Source organism: Clarias gariepinus, chromosome 2 (assembly GCF_024256425.1).
Source record: "Clarias gariepinus isolate MV-2021 ecotype Netherlands chromosome 2, CGAR_prim_01v2, whole genome shotgun sequence".
Lineage (NCBI taxonomy): Eukaryota > Metazoa > Chordata > Actinopteri > Siluriformes > Clariidae > Clarias > Clarias gariepinus.
Window position 1 is genome coordinate 27,524,564 of NC_071101.1, and position 20,748 is coordinate 27,545,311.

Genomic DNA, 20,748 nt, shown 5'->3' on the forward strand with positions numbered 1-20,748 from the left:
GCAGCCGCTAAACTAGCGCCGGTGGAACATTTGTAAGCCGCACTGGGATTTACATCGACTGTGTGCTGCCCTATGGCATGCTTCTAATGAGGATGAGCAGATTACGATATCATCCATATATTGCAAAAGTTACTTTCCATTATTAAAACTGATAAATCAGCTTTCAAAACCTGATTAAAGATATTTGGTGAGTGTTTGAACCCTTGTGCCATTCTACGATATGTATATTGTTTACCAGCATATGTAAATGCAAACAAATACCTACTCTCTTCCGCCACTGGAATACTGAAGAAAGCTGAACAAAGATCAATTACAGTACTTGGCATCGGGAGGGACATTGGTAAGCAGTGTGTGTGGATTTGGGACATCAGCTGGGTAATCCTAAGTTATATTATTAATTGCATGCAAATCATGCACAAGATGCCATTTATTTGTACCTGGCTTGATCACAGGGAAAATTGGAGTATTGCAACAACTGGTTGTCTCTTCTAGCACAGATGCTTCTACAAGGCCTTCAATGGTGTTTTTTTTGCCAGCTTCTGCCTCAGGTCGCAAAGGATATTGTCTTATCCTGGGCAGTTTTACATTTGGTTTAAGTTGTACTTGAATTGGGCTGGCTTATTTAATAAGACCTACATCTGTATCATGCCGAGACCATAATTCAGGTGGGACCTGACTCTCCATGTCCCTATACAATTCCTCTTCGGCAGTATCAATTACTTTAGATGCTGATATCATTTGGGTTGGTAAGTTGCTGCTAATTACCACTTCCTGAGGAGTACCAATCAAGTTATTACCACACAAGATTTTGATATAGTTTATATCTGCAGAATGAAAAATCAACGGGTTTATGGTTAATTCCCACTGGACTTCCTTAGCTTTCTTCATCATTGGTCCTAAGTCCTTTGAGCTGTAGTTTTTTCCTACATACAAAGTCATGAGGAACAGAATAAGAATCCGTTACATTAAACCACCTTTTTACAAAATCACACTCATCTACACTGATAGCTGCTCCTTGCTGGCCTATAGTGATGTACTGTGTAATTTACTCAACCTTGTTCTCTTTTGTCTCTTTCTGCCATGTCTGTTCTAAGTCAGTATCCTTAGCTGGGTCATAAATCATTGTGCAGAGGAAAGCCGAACAAGGTAGCTGTGCTTCAGGAATTTGTGCTTTAATGAACTTTTCCCATTTATGGATTATTTGACTAACATCTTTTTTCCAGCTGTCCTATCCAATACACATTTGCTTGTGGCTCAATCATTTCCATTTGATTTTTAATACCTTTCATGTCAACATACACACCTTCTGGGGAACACCATATTTGCAGTCCTGATTTACATAAAGCATCTCTTCCTAATAAATTTACCTGACTTGAAACTAATATAGGTAGGGTCACACTTTTTTTGTTAGTTTGTAGACGGACTGGAGCGGTCATAGGAATTAACTGCTTTTTTCTCGAGAATCCTACTGTCTTGGCAAATTTCCCAGACATGGGGAGATGTGAGGCATGACGTAAGTTTAAGCATGTATAAACCGCTCCTGTATCAACTAATATGGGTGTACTTTTACCGTCTATCTCAACGTGTAATATGGGTTCTTGTTTTGCACTAGTTGTCAAAATAGGTAACTGACTCTTCCCTGCAGAATTCTCTGGGCACCCCTAATATCCCTGTTTTGAACCCCCCCCCCCGTGGGTTTACTGGGCCTTAACCCTGATCTCGAGGAGGCTGTTGCCATTCCCCTCCCATTGCACCCCTTTGGGCTTGGGGCCATGAATGGGAAAGGCAGTGTGATCGGTTGTGTCCAGCCTGTCCACACCCCCAACATAAGCCTGGGGGAAAGTGAGACTGAGTGTTCCTTTGTCCTCTCTGTTGTTGATTGGCTCTCCATTCCCTTTGCCCTGGCTTTTGAGTAAAAACGCTAATAATAGGCACAGGCATCTGGTTTGAGTTTGGAGAAAATGCTGCTGGTGCCGTCATCGCAGTGACTGCGGCTGGCTGTACTGTGGGTGATGGATTGCTTGGAGCCCTCATGGACATTTGTTTTTTGTTGTCCACAGAACTCTTTGTGTGATTTAGAAGTTAAGCCGACGACATCTTCCAGTTTACTTTTCACCGGTTGAAGCATGGCATTTACTATGGTTTGTCTGAACAGCGTAGACAACAGTGCATCTCCCTCTGGATCACTTTTAGTCTCTTGCTTCCACCTTTTTAGCTGCTTCTGGATGTACAGAGTTGGATTCTCTGTTTCCTCCAACTCTTCCCCTTTTAAAGCTTTTGGGTCACCTCTAGTTGGATATTCAATACGCAAGGCTTGCCACACAGAAGGACGATAAGCATCAAACACAGTTCCATCCATATGGTATGTATCTATGGCCTCACTCAGGTCCGAAGCCTGGAGGATCTCCTCCAATTTCCCTCCGCCTAAAATCTTTTTGATCAAAGTTTTTTTATTTATTTTCAAACTTTACAGAAAAAAAACACAACAAACCACAACAAAAGAGAACACAAAATCAAACCCTCCCATCCCCCTCCCCCCAGCACCAGACAAACACAAGGATGCCATAACAATCAGATGTCCATAAATAAAATAATAATAAGTAATCTTCACACACACTTCCTTTATCTTTATTCCTTTACCTTTATCTTATCTGCGTTTATAACCTCAGCAAAATTCAAATTTCAAATTTTATTTGTCACATACACAAACATACACAGTACGAAATGTAGTGAAATGCATTTTACGGCTGCCATTGACCCTAGAAGAGAATTAAAGTTTACAAATAAGAAATAAATATGAATAAAAGAAATATGATAGAAATTAAATAAAAAATTAAATTAAACTAGGAAAAATAGAACTAAAAATAAAAATAGAAATGTGCTAGGAGAAAAAAAAATAGAACTAAAAATAAAAATAGAAATATGATGTGCAAAAATAGAAATCTACTGTACAAATTGAAATATACTGTGCTGTGTGTGCAAATATGCATAGAACAGAGTGACTTTGTTAAGAAAGTCTGCCAAATACTATAAAATGTGTCAGTAGACCCTCTAACAATATACCTAATTTTCTCCAGTTTAAGACAGTGCATCACTTCCCTTATCCAGTGGCTAAATGTTGGTGGATCAGGGTCTTTCCATTTAGTCAAGATTAATCTCCTAGCCAAAAGGGAACAGAAGGCCAATACTTTAATTTCCCTATGGTTAAAACTGGTATTTTCTGAAGGCACACCAAACAATGCAACAAATGGAGTTGGCTCTACTATCTCTCCAAATACTCCAGAAAAAGTTTCAAAAATATTGGTCCAGAACATGTAGAGTCTTGGACAAGTCCAGAACATATGCAGTAGAGTTGCAGGAGCCTGTCTGCATCTGTCACACGTGGTGTCTATATCAGCTTTAATCCTAGAGAGTCTGACTTTTGACCAATGTAGCCGATGCACAATCTTAAATTGTATTACAGCATGTCTAAGGCAAATGGATGATGAGAAAATTCCCTGTATTATTTTGTGCCAGATTTCCTCTGAAATTGGTTCATCTAAATCTGTCTCCCATTTATTCCTAAGTAAGTCTAAGGGTGTTAAATCATACATATTGAGTATTTCGTAAATCCTGCGTATAGTTTGTTTTTGGTTCCACCTAAAATCTTTGCCAACAGAGCTTTCATGTCCTCCACCGACAAAAGCTTGCCTATGGTCTCCTCTTCTAAGACCTTAATCCATTTCCCTGCACCCTCGTGAATGTTAGGGAGGCGGTTGACAAGTCCCTCGAGATCCTGAGTTGCCCATGGTACATATTGTCCCTGTGCACCTTTAATTAAAATTGGAAATTGTGGAGCCAGGTTCCTAAGTCTCCCAGTGTTCCTTCTCAGTTTCCAACTGCCCATGTTAAATGACAACTCCTCTTTATCCCCTTCCTCGCCACTGCACAAAGGCCCATGCCCAGTCCTTAATGTTGTATCTACCTGTACCTGACTTCTTACTGGTGTTTTAGCACTCCTGTCTGTTCTCTCTCCACTTGCTTGCACCTCTTCCCGTTCCTCTAACTTATCTTCCTTCCCATACAACATCTTCACTCTCTGTAGATCTGCCCTTACTTCCTTGTAACAATCTAATGGTGTGCTTTTTTCTCTATCCGTTTTCCTATCCTGCCTCTTTCTTGACTTCGCACACGAATCTCTGTAGTCTCCTTCTAAATCTACCTTCCATTTGCATCTTACCAGAAACTTCCACCATGCCCTTAAGCATAGGGAATTGACCTTCAGTCTTCACATATGGGGGAGGTGTAACTAGCGCTTCCCCACCATTACTCTGTGCCTCACTTCCTGACTTTCTAGACTTTTTCCTAGCCTGCTTTTTCTTTTACCACTTCCTCCCCCTCCTTTTTAAACAGCGCTAGGACCTCTCTCTCCTGCTGTCTTTTCAACTCTCTCTTTACACGCTTTTTCTCTCTTGATGCCGTTTTATAATTTTTATAAGTGTCACATCAAATGTCCCTTCCTTTGGCCATTTTGTAATCATATCTTTAGTCCGCTTTGCCATTTATTGGAGATCTTATTTATGAGATCTGCACACAAAGGATGCTTCAGCACTAATATCTCCACTGGAGAGGCTGCCATTATGCTTTATAGCCTATGTCACCACAACTTAAATAGTCTTACTTTATCTTGTGCCTATGCACTTATTTAATGACTAAACTTTACTTACAACAACATCCAATATTGTATAATGCCAGAAATATCCACCTTCCTTAACAAGGCTTAAAAATGATAATCACTCCTTAATGTACAATATTCACTATTACTATTAGTACTTGCCAAAAAGCACAGTATTTTTATGCACAGTAAACACTTTCATCAATTACTGATTAATGGCACAGTATTAATATGGGGTTCAGACACATTCACCACTCCACACTATTTATTTATTTATTCATTCATAGGCTTAAGCATTCATACTTTGTCCCTCTTTTCCTGGTCAAATAGGGCTTATTCTTTGCATACTTGTCCCCTTTGCTAATTAGGGCTCATTCCTCCACTCACACGTGTCCCTTTTATTGATTAATAGTTATCTATTTAGCTCTTTATTTATTTATTAAAATAGTAAGGGCTCATACACACACACACACGTCTCCGGTCTGGCAACAAGCTGCCCCCCTCTAAGGGTTGTACACACAATTCCCTCAGGAGGTCCAGGCCCGTTTGCTCGACACGAAGCTTATGGTTTCACTCACCCAGCCGCTCTCTCAGAAACACTCAAGCAAACATAGAGCTCTCACACACTCAGACAGTAAGAGACAGACACATCAATTGGACACAAACAATCTGCGTAGACAAAACAATTGCAATTGCATTCAACTTAATAGCACAAAATAGTGCTCCACATAGAAAAGATATAAAATAAAAGCCACAAAAACCTCATACAATACCTATTTTGGGTGGCTACACAATGTTTATGATGTACAACAGTACATTCCTCATAGAAAAGATATCAATAAAAGCCACAAAAACCTCATACAATACAAATTTTAAGGTGGCTACAAAATGCTTACGGCACCAAAATGTGTTCCTCATATGAAAGGGTATTTTTTAATTAATTGCTGCATATCCTTACACAAGCAATATTACTAATTAAGTGCAACTCCGTATTAACTTGCTTTCCACTATTGCCATCCAATCAAGGCCCACTTGACAATGAGTACAAATTATTATCAAGACTATATACCTTTTTACATTGCCTTCTTAGCAACTCAAATAGACACTCAAATCCGCTCTCTTATACCGTCTGCTTATTGCTGCCATCAATCAATGCCCTCTTGACAACAAAACAGACAAATGCAATCCTTATTTTATCAATTTACTATCAGTACAACAGTTAGTAAGCTGATGCATGCATTTCCTTCTGGAACCAAAGCCCACGTAGAGACTACTTAATTTGGAGAGGTCTTTATCAGGCGTCCTTTAAGTTGCTTACCTTTTTAAGGTGGCCACCTGTTTGTGCTGCCTGTCAAGGATGCCCACGGAGATCAGCCACACCTTTGCCCCTTCACCACACTTGCTCGCAGTGCCAAGATGTCGTGGAAATTGATTGAAGACCCAGGCTTTGGTTTGAGAAGATATCGACCTTTATTTATCATGCAATAACGTCCGGGGGAGACTGCAGAATCGCCACGATGTCTCGTATGCTCCCCCATTATATAGCCAACCAGGACAAAAGAATTCATTCTACATGCAATGATGTCATCCTAAACATCTGGAGTGCATAAAGCTTCCCCAAGCTGGGGGGCCTTAACATATATATCAAATCGCTTATGCAAACAAAAGAAATAAAGATGAATGTCATGCATGTCGCATCTTATTTAATCCGCGAACATACGTAAAGGAGCATTTGTAAAGCATCGGACAGGAAGTTTGCTGTGTCTGGAGCTACGCTAAGACCAGATGCCTCGAAATAAACCCCAAAACCAAGGGTGTAAATTGTCGATCCGGAAAACAAAGCGGACAGATTTAGAGCTTCACCCTGAGTTGTTGATCTAGTAAACAGAGAATAACTAGAATAACTTCATTAATTTTCATCCAAACTGTTTGTATACTGTATATGTGTGTGCGTGTGTGTATGTGTGTGTAAAGTTTTTCTAAAGTTACGTAGTAGGAGAGGCGAGTTGCTTGGTCTGTCCGCTGTGTTTCGGTAAGCTTCTCTGGCGCCAGGAGAGACTCAGTCAAACACACACACACACACACACGTTGTCTGTCAGAAAGGTCTCTGTTTATTAACAGCAAAAGATGGGGTTTATATATGTTTGACCAAACGCCTGTGCCATTGACATATGTTACTACAAAGAACATGAACCATTGTAAATGTCCTGGTGAGATCCTGAAGAATCAAAGGAGAGGAAGATAAAGAGGTGTCCGTCCAGAGACAGATCACAAGATGTTGGCTCGAGTTAGGGGGAGAGGGGGAAGGAGACAGAGGGGGAGAGAGAGAGAGAAGAGAGACATGAAGAGAGAATGGGAAGGTAAGCATGGGAGCGTTCACACCTTAAGGAGCAGATGCAAGAGGAGACAGGAAGATAGCAACAGGAAAGATTTAACATGGTAATATCAGATCTACGAGGAAGAGAGTAAGAGAGTAGAAATAACTACTTTATATATAAAATAATTCTAACAGTGTATGTGTGTGTGTGTGCATGCGTTTGAGTAGCGTAGTTTCATGTGTCGTAGATTAGCCAAATAAATTCTTGTTTCTTTATAAAGAACTGTTGTCTTGGTCATGTATTTTAAATGCTAAACATTTGCCCAGATCTTAAGTTATCTTGATCATAATAGTCGATAAAGTGTACATTATAAATTTTGATTCAGTTAATCAAATTAACCCGAATCATTAAAGATTCAATACAACTCTGACCCAGAGCTAAACACTACATATTAATGGGGAAGAATGCGTTGGGCATTGTGTCCACATTAAAATGTCTACATATATTGGTGGAGAATGCGACAGTCATTTATTGTCATAATTATGTAAACCCTATATATATATATATTGGTGGAGAATGAAAGCAGGCATTATTTGGCTTAAGAAATTATAAAACCGGAAATAGATTAGAGACAGAGAAACAGACTTTTTGCGATACTGTATACCTACTTGCATCGCGGTACACTGCTGTATGAATGAATGAAATGCAACATGAACTCACTCTCTTGATCGGATGGTTCAAAGCCACCTTCAGTACTGTACTTTAACAAACGCTAGTTGTCTAACATTTAGCCACGGTTAATGGTTAAAGTAAACTGCAGTTTTAATATTATCAAGATTGCCTGTTGGAACAAAAAAATCTTCATTCATCGTGATAAAGATTGATTTAAGCGATGTTCCTCCTATCATCTTTAAAAAGCCCTCATAGCAAGCGGAAAATGTATGTTCCATATTCAAGCTCAGCTATAGACGTGAGCTTTTGTCTGCAGAGACAGACCAAGTCACTATAGCATTTAAAGAGTAAACTGCAGTTCATAATATTAAAATGGTGCTGTAAAGACGAAGAAATCTCTTTGCTGTACATTCTAATATTATCAAGATTGCCTGTTGGAACGAAGAAATCTTCCTTCATCACGATAAAGATTGATCTGAGCGATGTTCCTCCAATTATCATTTAAAGGCCTTAGATGATTATATCGCTAGATTGGAGTTATTTGTGTTGCAAATTTTCTCCAACTAGACGATCGTTACTCTCTTAGGTTACCCATTAACGTGCAAATGGGTGCCTGGTTCAAATCTAATCATATCTATCTAATTGGTATGTAAATGAGTGTTCTGAAACCTTGATCAGGTGTTAATATGTGTACAAACAGCAAAGAAACCCTGTTTGTAATTGATAGTGGGTAACAGGCAGCAAAGAAACCCTGCCACACACAAGCCTAAAAGTCAAATCACATTGTACTTGTGACCTTGCAGTAAAACTAAAAAGACCAAGGTAGATTCTATTTGCTCCAAACAACATCCAGCCCTGAAGTGCTCACACAAAGACTGACTACCAACTGCTTCAAGACTCGAAACCTTCCTACGAAACCTTCATCCTGGAGTAAGCCACCACCTCGGCATTCCTGCATAACCACGAACAATCATCTGAAATCAGTTGTAAATAAAGCCTCATCTGAAATCAGTTGTAAATTAAGCCTCATCTGAAATCAGTTGTAAACAAAGCCTAGCATAAGCTACGCTAGTTAGCAAACCTAGCGTGTTTACATTGATGACTGTGTGCATGTAGTATTTATGCTAGTAGCATCGGAGGCTAGTGGTTAGCACGTAGCATTTTTCAGTTGAGAATACACTGTTCGAAAGTTGTTAAAGTGACCTAACCTCTTTACATCCAACTCTAACTCACTCCAGTGGGTCCTTTCCCCATACATATTGGTTTAATTAAAACTACTTTTATTGATTTTGATGACATCCTGAAAAGTTTATCATTTTCTAAGTGTTTTAATCTAAAACATGAATTCAACTTCATAAATTATTACAATTTCGGCATTCATCGCACAGATACCGGTGGATTAACTTAACTGTAACTTGTATGATTTTGATGATAAACATTATTCAAACTTAATCGTCAACTATCATTATAACTTTAAAATTTAAAAACTCGTAAAGTAATAAATTAGAGTTGGGTCCCTAATTCAATGATAGGTGATCGATTAAGTTAATTACAAATTGCTCCTACCAATTTTTAGTGCTATTTAAAGCTCAATTATTTACTATGATTCCTAATTTGAAATTCCTAACAAGTGTCCTAATAAGTGTCCTAACATTAGGAAAAAAAACTTTCTTTTTCTCTTTTTCTCAGTTTCCTCTTCTGTTTTGAGTACTGCTGCTATTCTAGGATTGTACCTGTGAAAGTCATAAAAGCAAGGAAACCGTAGAAACGTAACATATTGATAAAACATTAATTCTTAGGTTCAAAGGCGTCTGGACTTTCACCTTATCTTCCCTTTTCATGCTGGGATCCTACCAAGCCAAGGTTAAAGTAGGTCAACTAGGAAACTGTCCATAAAGTTTGAAGATGCCAGGGGTAGCTGGCCAGGGGTAGCTCAGTGGTTAAGGCATTGGACTCTGGTTCGGAAGATCCCAGGTTCAAACCCCACAACCACCAAGTTGCCACTGTTGGGCCGTTGAGCAAGGCATGTGTAATGAGATAAAAATGTAAATCGCTCTGGATAAAGCGTCTGCCAAATGCCCAAATGTAAGATGCATTTCAATTGGTGTATGGTTGTCAACCCTAATGCTAAGTAAACCAATACCATCATTGTTATCTTTCGCCTAGAGAATTTTTTTTATTACCAATCACCGTCCAGTCCTGGTACTGAGAAATCCCCATTTCGAAACCCCTTTATTTAGGAGCACCCTTCTAATTCAAACTTAACAAAAAAAGAGGGAGTAGAAACGTGCCATTGAACTTATTCTGCCACCAGAAAGGCAGATTCTGTTTGTTTTTGTTTTCTCAGATTAACATTAGCTTTAACCTTTCCTGACAAAAAAGAGAACCTCCTCTTATATAAAAGTGGAAGCTTACCATTCCTACTCTATCCCTTGCTCTGTGTGTTGTTTTTTTCTGCCCCTGTTCTCTAGCTGTGCTAACTGCGTGTTCACTAGCTCTTCCCACAGAGACTCCCAGTTAGACCATATTAAAGAAGAGTCTGATGGCGTCAACGAGAAACTCCGCCATAATCTTTCAATGAAACGACGTGCACCCATCTCACAGCTGCTGAGCAGGACCAGGTCCACTATTCTTGGACTGACACGTAGTGGAAGAAGTGAGGGTAAATACTGGATTTTGGGTTATCATCTTTGGCCACGTGATAAGCAGAACTGGTAAAATCCACTAAATTGTGCTAAACGCTGGATGTATAGTCGATAAAGTGTTTATTATAAATTTTGATGCAGATAATCAAATTAACCTAAATCGTTATAAATTCGATACATTCTTGGTATTTTCAAAGAGAAAGTAAAAGTGGAAACAACACAACTAAAGAACGAGCAGGTAAGCAAGAAAGAAATAAAGGCAGAAGATACCAGTGTTGCCAACTTAGCGACTTTGTTGCTATATTTAGCGACTTTTGAAATCCCTCTAGCGTCAATTTTATAAAAAAGCGACTAGCGACAAATCTGGCGACTTTTTCTTGTGTTACTGGAGACTTTTGGAGACGCTGATGTGTCTGTACTGACTCTTCTCAACTTGCCACAGCAGCTGCCGCCGCCGGCCCCTCCCCCGTCCCAAAGCACTCACAGACAGGCCTATCCTCTCGCAGGAGTCCCCCCCCTAGTGTTAACTAGTGTTAGTGTTGAGGGGGGTCTGGAAAAAACAAAAAAATTTGGACTACTCTGTTAAATTGTTAATGTAGATGGTATTTAAAAAATGTTACAATGTTATGGTTAAACTGTTCATGTTTTAAGGTTCTAACTGGATTATAAGATTATAAAGATAAAAAAAACAAGCAAAAAACAAAACAAAACAGAAAAAGAAAAAAAACTCTGCCAAAGTGTCTCATTTGGGTCACTTTTTCCGGTCCCAAGCCCGGGTAAAGGAGGAGGGTAGGAATTGTGACATTAAAAAAAATAAACTAATGTTAACCAGTAACACTAGCTTTCCTGTTCTTTTTGTTTACTATATTTTTTATTTTATTTAGCCTTTTATATATATTAAAAAAATAAAAACAGAGGCCTACCATAAGCATGTATTATTCTTTTTCTATTCTATTATCAGCATTTGCTAAATGCACTAGTAATAAGCTAACTGAGACATGGCATAGCATTTGCATGTCTTTGCTCTTTTGTTGATTTTAATTCCTTTAAATGTCCTCATTTATAAGTCCCTTTGGATAAAAACATCTGCTAAATATGAAAAAAAAATGGTGGTATATATATAGTAATATATATTTATATATCTATGTATAAAAACTACGACGGTACGGTGGAGTTTTAGTGCCACGTTAAAAATTTAAAAAAAATGTAAATCTACAAGAATAAACTCAATGTTATGAGATAAAAGTCGAAATGTTACAAATGGGTTTGTCAAATACAAATACACATTTTTACAAGCTTCAAATAAGTGTCAAGTAACTTTAAGAAAACCATATGACAGAATTGTCTCTTACTTTCGGTTTCTGAATTTGCAAATAACTTGCATGTGCAGCGTGCATTATGCAAATTACGTGATGACGTCATCTAGCGACTTCTAGCGACTTCTACGACAGCCAATAGCTACTTTCCTTACTGACGAGTTGGCAACACTGGAAGATACTAAAACAGAAAATCTTTGAGGTTTGGTGCTTTTGCTTCTCAGTTGTGCACCATGGCAGGAGGACCACCACCACCACCATACCCAAACCCCGGTAAGTACTTTCATTAAGTAATTGTCTGTACACAAACATTGGTACTCTTACCCAACAACTGCTTTGGAATGTTCAGATGTTGTTTCTTCTTTTAGATCTTATAGGGGTAAACATAGATGTTACAGATGAAGGAGTACATACGGGTGCGATTCTGTTGGGAAACACTTTTAAAGGACAAGTTACATGTCGTACCAATTACACTGGTGGGAAGTATTATAATTACAATTAATTATAAATGACCAATAATTAATTGTATTTTACTGCAATTGAATTATATAGAATTTTGTAATGTACTTTTATTTGTCCTGTCAAGTCCAGCTTTCTCATTCTTTAGTTAATGAAATAAATTTCTGCTTCTGATTTAGTAAACAGCGGTGACCGCCTGAAAGTAATAACATGCACCAGCATAATGTATGTAGGCTACTGTAACAGCTTCTCTTGAATTTCAGGACCTCCTGCCAGAGAAGGAGCAGCTACTGTTGTGGCCGAACAACAAGATGGTACTAGCAAATTGAAATTTCATTTGTCACAGCCATACACAGTATAATATGCAGTGAAATGCTTATACGTGTGTATACAGTGATCTAAAAATAAAAAAGGGTTAATGTTCTTATACTACAGTACACTCACTCACTCATCATCTATACCGCTTTATCCTGTATTCAGGGTCACAGAGCCTATCCCAGGAGGCTTAGGGCACACCCTGGACAGGGTGCCAACCCATTGCAGGGCATACACACATACTCACACCCCATTCATACACTATGAGCAATTTGGGAACAGCAGTTAGCCTAACCTGCATATATTTGCCTATTATCCAATCCTGCATATAGGAAACTCACCAAGCATGGGGAGAACATGCAAACTCCATGCACACAAAGACAGGAATTGAACCTGGCCGGGAATCGAACCCGGACCCTGGCGGTGCAAGGTGACAGTGCTAACAACTACACCACCATGCCACCGTGTGAAAAATTTGCAATGTGTAAACACAAGCAAAAAATAAAATACCAGGAAGTGTGCAACATGTAAGCATTGTGCAAATATGTAACTTCATGTGTAATGTGCGACATCCCCACTTTGATGTGTTAGCAGGAATTTAGTGAGAGTGTTTATTGTGTGAGTGAACAAAGAATCAGATCAGATTGTTTAGTCCTACAGTTAGTGGAGTTTTGGTTGAGGGCCCAAATGGCCTGCGCGAAGAAGCTTCTCAGTTTTCGCTTCCTTCAGGAAGCGAAAACACTTTCCTGACCGCAATAGAGAGAGAAGTCCATTTTTGGTGTGGCTGAGGTCTTTCACTGGCCTTGGTCCAGCACCGCTTGATGGTGATTGAATGAAGGTCAGGGCGCTCTACAGCAGCTCTTGTAGAGCTGTTCCCAAACCAGGATCATCATCAGCTTGAATTATTTGATGTGAAATATTATGTGACACTAATGTAAAACTGCACCTTTATTATTTAATAAAAAACTTTCAGTCTTTCAAACTGGAGATGCGGGGATCAACATAAGCAATAAGGGAAGCCTCTCACATCAACCTGTTGTACAGAACAATACATTTGAAGGCAGTGTGGATTTGGATCAGAATATTAACAGTGAGTTACTGTATTTCTGTTTAAATATTCATCTATACATTTAAATAGAGTTATGGACTTGGAGATATGTGATGCTCTCTTTTTACAGTACAAGGTCAAAATAACAACGAGGGCAGAAACCTAGGTAAGATTTCTAGGGTTTCTTTGCATTTGATGAAATAAATTCTGAGCAATGTCTACTTCATTATTGAATTAATTAATTTCATCTTTTTCCTCACCATAGGTCAGATGGATGTAGATTAAGATGGAACAGGCCACCGCCTCATTTAAGACGTTACTTTTGTTACTTTTTACGTCTTAGCATAAATAATGTAATAAAGATAAACCTGTTTCACTTTGTTAGTTGATTTGTACTTCATGAATTCTATTTATTGGCAGGGTAATAAATAATGTGCACTGATCTCTAGTTGGGTTTATTAAGGTTGTTTAATCGTACTAGCTCACTCATGTGCATTTCTATTTTATACCACAATGCAGTTTAGTGCTCAATTTTGATTGGTTAGAAGGGTTATTGGTCAGGGAAATGTTGTAACTATGTAAACAAAACTAAAAGGCGATCTGACAATATATTAAAGTGTATGACATTTTTGTATAATTACCAGTAAAAATGTTTTTTTCATTAAGGACTTAAGTTTAATTGTAGGTGTAATAATATGGTACTGCAGGCATGGTGTATGCACGAATGTTATGAGTGTAGTATTAACAATATGGGACATACTGTAAACAAGATCAGGAAAACATCAGGAAAACATCAGTAAACTAAACTGAACAGAACAGATGCAAGAATAAAGACAAGCCCAAACTTAGGCATTTAAATAATAATAGTAATTCTGAGAATAACTAGAACACCTGTAAACATAAAAAGGAAGCACAAGACAGTGAGACATGATAGCAACTTAAAAGATCCAAAACACACAAGGAGTGCCAAAAACACAAAATGGAGAGTTCATGGGCACAGAGCACCCTCCAGGGATTATCCCTGACATAACCTCACAAAAGGTACTACTCCAGAATGCCATCGGTGGTCCAGAACATCCCCCAAAATCTTCTCTCAGGCTTTCTGAAACAGAGGCCATGGTGCAAGGCTTTGGGGCTGTGTTGGGGCTTGACATGGGGGCTATGGTGAGACAGGGCATGAACATAGGGCTGGGACAGGAACTTGGCATGGGGACAGAGCTGGGTCTTGGCAGGGAACAGAAATGGGACTTGGCACTAAGATAGAGGAGTATCTTGGAACTAGACATAAGCTCAAGGGCTGAGCTGAACACGAGCAGAGCGTTTTATATCTTAAATGCTCCGTAAGTGTGAGGTCCTTGATACCTAGCAAAGATGCCAGTCTTACAGGGCTGGTGTGAATGAGGAAGTAATGAAGACTTCTGCAGGAATTAAGACCTTGATGAAATACCCAAGTTGTCTAGATTAACAGAGTGTGTCCAGGACATAAAAGATTGGATGACCAATAACTTTCTTTTACTAAATTCAGATAAGACAGAGATATTGCTCATCGGCCCAAAAACCAGCACACAACAGCTTTCACAATTCAGCCTGCGTTTAGAAGGATGTACTGTTACTACTAGCTCAACAGTAAAAGACCTGGGCGTGATATTAGATAGTAACTTGTCTTTTGAAAATCATATTTCCAATATCACAAAAACAGCCTTTTTCCATCTTAGAAATATTGCCAAACTTAGGAGTATCCTATCCGTATCTGATGCAGAAAAGCTAGTTCATGCATTCATGACCTCCAGACTGGACTATTGTAATGCATTACTAGGTGGTTGTCCTGCATCCTCAATAAACAAGCTACAGTTAGTCCAAAATGCAGCCGCCAGGGTTCTCACTAGATCCAGAAAATATGATCATATAACACCTATATTATCATCCCTGCACTGGCTACCTGTTCAATTTAGAATTAATTACAAAATAGTACTACTTACATACAAGGCTTTAAATGGTTTAGCTTCCTCATACCTAACCAGTCTTTTGATACGCTATAATCCACCACGTCCCTTAAGATCACAAAACTCCGGACTTCTGGTAATTCCCAGAATTTTAAAATCTACAAAAGGGGGCAGGGCATTTTCATATTTGGCTCCAAAGCTTTGGAATAGCCTTCCAGACACTGTTCGGGGAGCAGACACGGTTTCCCAATTCAAAAGTAGGCTCAAGACGCATCTCTTTAATCTGGCATACGCGTAACTCATCCCATAACCTCATACTCCAGTACACCTATCCTGAATGGCAACTACGCTAATTCTCTCCATCTTTTCTGTATTTTTCTACCCATCCTGAGACATCTGGAGATTGTGCCAGCTTCAGTAGACAAAGGCCAACCCTGCGAGGTTTCTAAGGCATCTTGAGAAGGACCTGCTCCAGCTAGATTCTGCTTTATGATGGCTGGAGCTACACATCCTGCTCCTGTGCTTCCAGTGATCTGACCCCATCTGCCCTCTGCACCTACTGCTGAACTGAATCTACACAACTTCTGATATATTGAACTTTCACCTGCACAACACACTTGATGTTATTTCTATCTGTTATCAACCAGATGAGGATGGGTTCCCTGTTGAGTCTGGTTCCTCTCAAGGTTTCTTCCTATTGCCATCTCAGGGAGTTTTTCCTTGCCACTGTCGCCGTCACCCTTGGCTTGCTCATCAGAGACATTTCATTCATCATTCATTCATTTAATTATTATCTAGACACATTTTTCTCACACATACACACTTCCAAATATTTTCTTTTCTTTTCTTAAAAAAAAAAAAAAAATCTTAAATTTTTTTTTTTTGTGAAGCTGCTTTGGGACAATGACCATTGTTAAAAGCGCTATATAAATAAAATTTGAATTGAATTGAATTGAATTGAACCCAGGTGGTGGAGTGAACACAATGTTCTTAAATCCATAATGGGAAAGTTATGTATTCAAATCTACGCAGTCTAGAAAATTTAGAAAGATTGTGGATTTGGGGTTTTCCTGAGCTGTATGCCATAATCATCTCAATTATGACAAATCACGGCTTGAACTATCTTGCTTTGCATGATGTCATATATTAGTTTCACCTTCAGCATTACTGAATGTTAGGATTATGGGATTAACCACAACCTTCACACCAGCTATCTGCTGGTTTTATACCAGCTATAAAGGTGGTGAAGGGTTTTAGTTGAGAGATGTGAGAGGTGTGAGCTGGTAGGTGACAGGGTTTATCCGGAGGGTGGTGCGGTATAGGCCGATGAATCTAGGTGAAAGCCTAGGTGATACAATCGCCCCTGAGGGTGTCGACGGCGATGTTGGGTGGTGTAGCAGGCGTTAGCTTGTTGGATGGCCCGATTTGCTTGATTCCACAGCCGCCGACACCTGCGGACCAACTGTTGGGCTGACGGTATATCAACCTCCGGTTCTTGGTGATTGAATATCGAAGGTTGGAAACCGTGGCATACATCAAATGGTCTTACCTTTGTGGCAAACAAGACATGGAGGCTGTGTGAAACGTCCGCTCAGATGAGCTAGCGCGCCCAGGAGCGCTGGCAGTCGGCGAAGAAACATCTCAGATAGTGCTCCAGTTGTTGGTTGGCCCACTCCGTCTCTCCGTGTGAGGGTGGTATCGAAATGACAGACTACAGGTGGAGTTGAACAGACGGCAGAAGGCCTTCCAGAACCTGGGCCCTCTGTCCAAGACGATATCCTTTGGAAACCCATGCAAACGGACTATGTGCTCTAATATCAGCTCGGCTGTCTTTTTGGCTGATGGGAGTCCGGCGAGGTCCACCATGTGCACGGCCTACGATCGATGATGGTTAGGATGGTGTCTTTTTTCCTCGAAGGCCGGCAGGCCCGTGATGAAGTCGACGGTAATGTGCGTCTAGGGCCGACGAGGAACCAGAAGTGTTTGAAGTTCTCCTGATGTGGGTTGGTTGGTGTCTTTTGCCCTGGCGCACACTGGGCATGCCTGGACGGACTCGCTGACATCCCTCACGATAGATGGCGAAAAGACGAAATTGTAGGGTACGTCGCGTGCCTGGGTGTCCCGAGATGGGGGACGAGTGATCCCACTGAAGGACTTCTGATCTCATGGTGCTAGGCACATAGAGTCGTCCAGGTGGCACGCCTGCCGGTTTGGTCTCTGTGTTCTGTGCCTGGCGGATCCTTGTTTCCAGGTCTAATTGAAGTGGTACGATAATCTTTGAGGGTGGAAGGACAGGCGCAGGGTCCGCCCAGGAGACGTCTTCCTCATGTTGACAGGAGAGGGCGTCTGCCTTGGTGTTTTTAGACCCCAGGCGATATGAGAGGTGGAAATTATATGTTCGAAAAACAAAGCCCACCGCGCCTGTCTTGGATCAGCTGTTTCAAGTTCCAAATGGTGATTAGGTGGTCGGTCCAGATAATGAATGGAGCCAGTGACGCCATTCCTCCAACTCCCACTTCATTGCCAGCAGCTCATGGTCCCCTACCCCCGTATCGCTGCTGAGTGGTGGCAAATTTTTTGGAGAAGAAACTACATGGGTGTAGTTTCTGATCGGACCTTGCTAGGAGAGAACAGCCCCAGCGCCCACATCTGAGGTGTCCACCTCCACAACGAATGGTTGGCTGGTGTCTGGATGGAGAAGAATTGGAGCAGTGGTGAAGCGGTGGCAGAGTTTCTTGAATGCGGAGATGGCGGTGGAGTTGAGGCTGAAAGGGCGAGATGATGGATGGGTCAGAGCGGTTAAGGGCGCTGCAACTGTACTGTAGTCCCGGATTAAGCGACAATAGAAATTTGCAAACCCAAGAAACCGTTGAAGTTGCTTAAGGGTCTTGGGTAAGGGCCAATGACGCACAACTTCAAGCTTCTGCGTGTCCATGGCCACACCCTGGGGCTAGATGACGAAACCCACGAACGTGGTGGAGCGCTCGTGAAAAGCGCACTTCTCCAACTTACAGTACAGCTGATGGGCGAGCAATCTCTTTAAGACCGCCCTGACATGCTGGACGTGTTCATCAACTGTACGGGAGTAAATGAGAATATTGTCCAAGTAAATAAATGCCCACTGACCTAGCATGTCACGGAGGACATCGTTAATGAAGTGTTAAAAGGCTGCCGGAGCGTTGCAAAGTCCAAATGGAATAACTAAGCTCTCATAGTGTCCTGTAGGGGTAATGAAGGCCGTCTTCCACTTATCGCCCTCTCTGATGCGCACCAAGTTGTAGGCGCTCCGGAGGTCCAACTTTTTAAAAATGGTAGCACCAGAGAAAGCGCCCAGAGCGTTCACAAAGAAGAACCCCGCGGCGGCAGGCGGGGAGTAAGGCCAGATGGTGCCTTAAGGGCATTGGTTACATCCAGACCATACCTGGCAGAAGATCTATAGCCAGATCGTAAGATCGGTGAGGAGGGAGATGCTGTCTTGTCTTTTACAGAACACCACAGCCAGGTCCCGGTAGCTGGCAGGAATGGCGACCATGTCGAGGGGCCTCGGACTCCCTAGAGCACGTCCCAGCCGAAGCTCATAGAGATTGGTGCAGGTCATTCCCCACTGGAGGATCCAGGTGTGAGTCCAGCAGATGAGTGGATCATGTTAAATCAGCCAGGGATCTGTTTTTGATGTTGGTCAATAGAAAGCGTGATAAGTTGGGTCTGGTTTGTGATGGGACTGGAGGACAGGGGCCGACTGTCAACAGATGTAATTCGAACGGGCTGGGATAACGCCTCGATTTTTACCCCAAATTTTTTGGCATAAGAGGGGTCAATGAAGTTACCTGCGGCATCGGAGTCGATGAAAGCAGTACTTCTGACCTATTTGTGGCCAAACTGGAGGTTTACTTGAACCGTGAAACGGGAGGAGTTTGTCGTGGTAGCGGAGAGTTGAAGGTGACCCGTCGAGTTGCTCTCACTTCTCACCGGGTCTGGGCGTTATCCCGGCCGGAGTGGGAAAATAGCTCTGTGGTGCGCCGCTGATCCACAATAAGCGCAGAGCACTTCTCGAAAACACCGCTCCCGTTCTGCAGCGGTCAAGGGGGCGCGTCCTAATTGCATGGGTTCCCCGACACCCGTGTCAACCACGGCGGGAGGTGGAGATCCGACGGGTCTGGTGACTGTGGGGGTGATGGCGTGGGAGGGGCGAGTTGGATGAGACCCTCCAGTGTCGCTGGCAGCTCTCGTCCGGTGAGTTCATCCTTAATACGGTAAGCCAGTCCCTTGTAGTAGGTCGTCCGGAGGGCTCCCCAGGTGGTCTGGACTGCGAGGGTACGAAAATCCGCGTTGTAACGGATCACAAACGACCCTCCCTGCCAAAGGTGATACAGTTTAGTGTCGGTCTCCACCTCACCGTCAGGATGTTCAAAAGTGAGCTTCAGTTGGCAAATGAATTCATTGTGGGAATGCGCTGTGTCTGAATCTAAGCACAGAACCGCCGTGGCCCACTCAGCTGCCTGCCCGGATAGCAATGAGTCGAGAAGGGCGATGCACAACCGGTCTGTGGAGTACCTGGTGGAATTGAACTTAAACACGAGATCCAGTGTGGTTAGAAAAACGCTACACTTCCCATCTGTGACATCCCATTTATCCGGAAGTGCCAGGTAAACATCAGGAGGAGATGAAGGTTGTGGCACAGCAGCTGCTGCGACGGGCGGCGGGCCAACCGGAAGAGGGGCAGTCTCGCGAAGAGCCATGTTCTCCCGCTGCAGCTCCGCCACCTTGCGGCGCAAGAAAGGGTGTGTTCAGGGTCACAGGAACCTGGAGTCTATCCCAGGAGACTTAGGGCACGAGGCAGGGTACACCCTGGACAGAGTGCCAATCCATCGCAGGGCACACACGCACACACTACGGGCAATTTAGGAACGCCAATTAGCCTAACCTGCATATATTTGGACTGTGGGAGGAAACCCACCAAGCACGGGGAGAACATGTAAACTCCATGCACAGAGACGGGAATCGAACCCGGACGTGCATGCCGACAGTGCTAACCACTACACCACCGTGCCACCTTACTACAATACAATTAAATGAAATAAGAATATTCATATAGAGAATAGGTGTTAAGTGTATAAACTATACAGGATAAATTACATTACAGTTAAGTAAGTTTGTGTGAAAAATTTGCAATGTGTAAAGACGAGCAAAAAAATAAGATACCAGGAAGTGTGCAACATGTAAGCAATGTGCAAATATGCAACTTGGGTAATGTGCGACATCCCCACCTTGATGTGTTAGCAGGAATTTAGTGAGAGTATTTATTGATTGATTGTGTGAGTGAACAAAGAAGACAGATCAGATTGTTTAGCCCTACAGTATGTGGCATTTTAGTTGAG